General features: G+C 37.9%; 1 protein-coding gene across 1 annotated transcript in view; it reads left to right on the top strand.

Annotated features, from left to right (window-relative positions):
- The window catches only part of fstl4 (follistatin-like 4), a 159,691-nt gene extending 155,757 nt beyond the window's left edge, over positions 1 to 3,934 (top strand). The window contains 1 exon segment of the mRNA XM_043220811.1: positions 1 to 3,934. This exon segment is cut by the window's left edge and continues 793 nt beyond it. The gene's annotated coding sequence lies outside the window, so the exon portion shown is untranslated.
- The last annotated feature ends 550 nt before the right edge of the window (positions 3,935 to 4,484 follow it).

Below are 4,484 nucleotides of genomic sequence, written 5' to 3'. Positions count from 1 at the left end.
GTGAGTTAAACGAACACACATGCGGGTTTCTGTATAGGTACACACACATACACACACATTCAACGACAAGAAACCTTAAACAACAAGGCAGCGAACGGAGACACCCTTCAGTGCAACAGTGAACTAATTTGATGATTTTTTGCACTTCCTTGTTAGCAGAAATAGCGTTAAGCATCAGACAGGTTAGGTGATGACTGAACTATGCACAATGCTTTTTAAAGTTTCTCTTTTTTTTCCTCTCTCAGTGTGTTCACTTGTTATATATAGTCACTGCAGGAAATGTGTCCGTCAGTGTCATGTCCCATTTTTGTCAATGTAGAAAACTGTGTTGTTTGCCTCATCCCAGTGTTTCTGATCACACAGTTCAACAGCGTTTATTTTACACTTCATTATAATAAACGTGTTACAGTAATGTTTTGCACCTTCCTTTTTGTAATGAGGTGAGTACTTTCTGTCATCCTCAAAGCTCTCTCTGTGTCTGCCTGTCTGTCTGTCTGTGTGTGTGTGTGTGTGTGTGTGTGTGTGTGTGTGTGTGAGCTAGACTTTGGTGAAACGGTTGCCTCCAAACGTTTGCTAAAGCTTTAGGGACAAAAAATAGGACAAATCCTTCATTTCGTATTTGTTTTTTAATTCAGTGGGTCTTTTAGTGTGTCTGTGTGTGTGTGTGTCTGTGTGTGTGTGTGTGTGTGTGTGTGTGTGTGTGTGTGTGTGTGTGTGTGTGTTGGTCAGGTTTTGATCAAATGTCCAGGTTGTTTTATTAACGTGTCTGTGAAGAGAGGTGACAGAGATGGCAGAGAACACACCCTGTTTCTTTTCTATATTTTACAAAAGCACATTGTTTTGTTGTTATAATGACTATACACCAATAAAAGTAGACACTTTCCAGTTTCAAACGATACCTTATTGTTTTCTGTTCGATCCAAAATTACTGAAAACTTTTAGTTATTTTCGCACTCATTGGTGCGGGCTTCGACCCCAAGGGAGTAAAAACAATAAAAGTCAATGGAAACACCAGCCATGTTGATCTTCTTTTGGATTTTTTGTTTACTTAGGTTTGATTAAACACAAAGACAAACTTAAGTTACATTAAAGTAGTCCTACATTCGTAATTTGCATTCAAACACCCAGCTAAAGGACAGAATAGTAAATAGAAATGAAAAAGTACATTCGTGCTAGATCCACCCACCGAGCTTGATAAAAACTCATCTGGTGCATCAGATGTTTGAAAGGCAACAGAAAACATTCAGCGCATTCAACGCACATGAACCGAATTAGAGCACTGTTGCACTGAACACACTATCATCACTACTGAGACGACTGCAAGCACGGCTTCAAATCGCCATATTTGAGACAAAATGGCTAAATTGGCGTTTCAATGTGCTTTCAGGCTTAGTCAGATATGCATGACTGCAATATAACTTTAGAAAGCCAGATGGTTAGACCTCAATGAACATTAAACTGGACACAGACATGATCAATTTAAGACCCAAACAAATCTAATTAAACTCAGAGGGCTAACAATCGCTGAATAAATGTAAAGTAATGTAAGTAAAATTAACTATTTGAGCTTGTGTCCTGGCTTTTGAAGGGATAGTTCACCAAGAAATTAAACTTTTTGTAATAAAATATCCAAAAACCACTTGCAGTGTTATATATTTTTTGCAGTTGTGTACGTACGTCAAAAGTTCTCTAGGATTTGCAAATTAAAAGAAATTCCAGATTCAAGCAATGGCCCGTCAGTGGTTATTGTTGACTGTTTCCGCCTCTGAACACTACAAGAACGCATATGGACAAATGCAGAAGTGGTACTTATTTATCGTTTTACTTATTTCAATTATCATGTATCGCGATGGAAATGGAAAATCCCCCAAAAAACGTAAACTCACTGAGACAAGACCCACTGAAATAAAAGTAAAATACATTTTTAAAAAAGCATATCAAGCAACACAAAATAAATCCTTCTGGCTTCTGATAATCTATTGAGGTATTGTGAAGAAAAATGATCCCTCTGTGCAAGAAACTGAACATTACTTACAACATTACCTGTAATCCAGAGCCTCAGAGTAAATCAATACAACCCATTTTCAGTCTCTTTCAATACAAAGGTCTGTACTGCTCACTCACTCCAAAGGCGGAATAACGTAACTACGTAGTTTGCGTAGCTATGTAGTAACTTGTAGTTTATTGCACAAATGGATTGTTTCGTTTTATAACACCTCAATATATCAACTGATATTCTGAAAGTGAGGGCAGCGGCTCGCTTGAATTTCACGAATCGCCAAGGAGCATGGTTTCGGCTCAAAATCTGAAGAAAGAAAGTCACCTACATCTAAGTAAATTAACAGCAAATGTTCATCTCTTAGTGAACTATCCCTTTACGGACTAAGCCAGAAAGCTGGATTTAGTCGCAGCCATTATAAGGCTCTTGTAACGGTACACTGAAAACGGCGTGAACGTTGTGTATCCGATTTTTTTGGAGGAAATGAATTAAACAGAGTAGACGTTTGTTGCAGGAGAAGTGATCTGCATTAAAAGTGGTTTCAACATCACGTCGCATAAAATCTGCTCACAACTAAACTAGCTGCACACATTTTGTACAGTCCTGCATATAATATGGGGTTCCTTTAAAATGTCTGTATTATGTGTGTATTATTTGTTCGCGGTTCTTTTTAGCACTGAAATGCCAGCCTGACTTTTGCCAACGAGGCAGAAACAAAGCATCTTGTGCCTCATTGAGTCACATTTAAGTCCACATCCATTTGTCTTCATTATACTCTATTGTCCCCAGACTGTTTCAGCCTGTTCTTGTCCTCGTCATGTACATTTGTTTTTTTCAGTGTGTTATTAACTTGTTCAGCACCTCGCTCTCTGTTTATGCGTGTCATTAAAACCTTTATCAAGTGTACTAGAAATGCTGGCAGACCTGAGGCACATAACGTGCTGCAGCCGTGTGCAGTTGCTAATCAACGGGCCAAGAACCAAAGGCTTTATTCGTTAACCGCATTTTTGAATGAACAATAACACAGCTGTACGGCTTTTCCTTCTCAAGGTGAGCTGTCACGGTCTTGGTGTATTTTGCTCCGACACACGCCTCTTGCTGGCTTTAGTTGCCTAATTCTGTGCACGTGTGCGATTTGTTTCTCCCGACGTACATTGTGTATGGTGAATAAAACCTGTTCAAGTTTGTAAGTCAGCACCACTTATTCTTTGGTTTTAGAGCACACATTAAATTCACGTAAATACAATACTACACACTCTTTCAAACGATTGCATTTAAATCATGACAAAATGCCAAGGGCCTAAACTCTACGACGAGAAATGATTTATTTACATGTATGTATTTGTTCATTTGAAATAACAGTCTTTAGCTGTCTTCGCGCTGGTTAATCTATATCTCTATGCAACACGTTTTTCAGCATTAAGGCAATAACTGTTGAACTATTGATGTTTTGCAATCGAGTACTGGCAGCAATTGCTATTTTTTGATGACTGATTGATTGATTTTTGTCTTTTCTCGTAGCGTAACTGACCGCACCAGCAAAGCTCTCATCTAGTTCTCGGCTTGTCTCGTGGTCAAGCAGCACCATGTTCTGTTCATATGTGCGCGTGTGTGTGTTATGTTCATTTGATTTAATATGTCGTAGAACTGTGAAATGTTACACCTTTCGGAAAGATAGCGGCTTTACTTAATTCACAGATGTGCTTCATGGGATGTAGAACAAAGTTCGAATTTCATGGTCAGAATTTTAGTAGACTAAGTATCTGTTAACCTGTAACAAATAAAAGAAAAAAAAAAACAGTTTCCTGAGATCCGGATACACCCAAGTGATTTATTAGCATTGGTTGTATAGATACCTTCATTGTATGATATAATATAGTGTTGCCTGGGATATATATATTTCTTCCAGTTTTACAATAAAAGATGAGACCAGAACCATTTGCAGTACGTGGCTTTAATGAATTTAAAAAAAGTCTTAAAACTAAATGTGCTTACGCTTTATTTCACTTTAGACATTCTGCTACCTATAAGTACCTATGTCAACTACATGTCAACTAATTCTCATTCGTTCGTAACTACATGTCTACCGACTCTCAGAGCAGACTGGTAAGGTAGGTTTAGAATAAGTAGAATAGTTTCTGATAGTCGGTGTGTAATATGTTGTGGACTTGGAAGATATTAAGCAGACAGTCTACTAATACTCTGATGACTGCTAGTTGCTAGTTGACTTGCTGTTAGTAGGATGTCTAAAGTGGACTATCGAAATGAAGTGTCTTTCACAGTATATTTTTCTCAAAATGAATGCATGTGTGAGGTATGAATGCTGAAATGCATGAAAAGAAAAATCAGGCTACCCAGAATTAATAGCGATGGTCTTATGAAGCGAAACAATCAGTCTGTGCAAGAAACTGAACATTATTTTTAAATGACCTGTAATCCATAGCTACAGGCAAATGGTCCAATACACTAAATATTCCCTGGAAAT

Source organism: Puntigrus tetrazona, chromosome 21, assembly GCF_018831695.1.
Source record: "Puntigrus tetrazona isolate hp1 chromosome 21, ASM1883169v1, whole genome shotgun sequence".
Classification (NCBI taxonomy): domain Eukaryota; kingdom Metazoa; phylum Chordata; class Actinopteri; order Cypriniformes; family Cyprinidae; genus Puntigrus; species Puntigrus tetrazona.
Note: the sequence above shows the minus strand (reverse complement) of the source record. Positions and strands in the feature narration are given on the sequence as shown.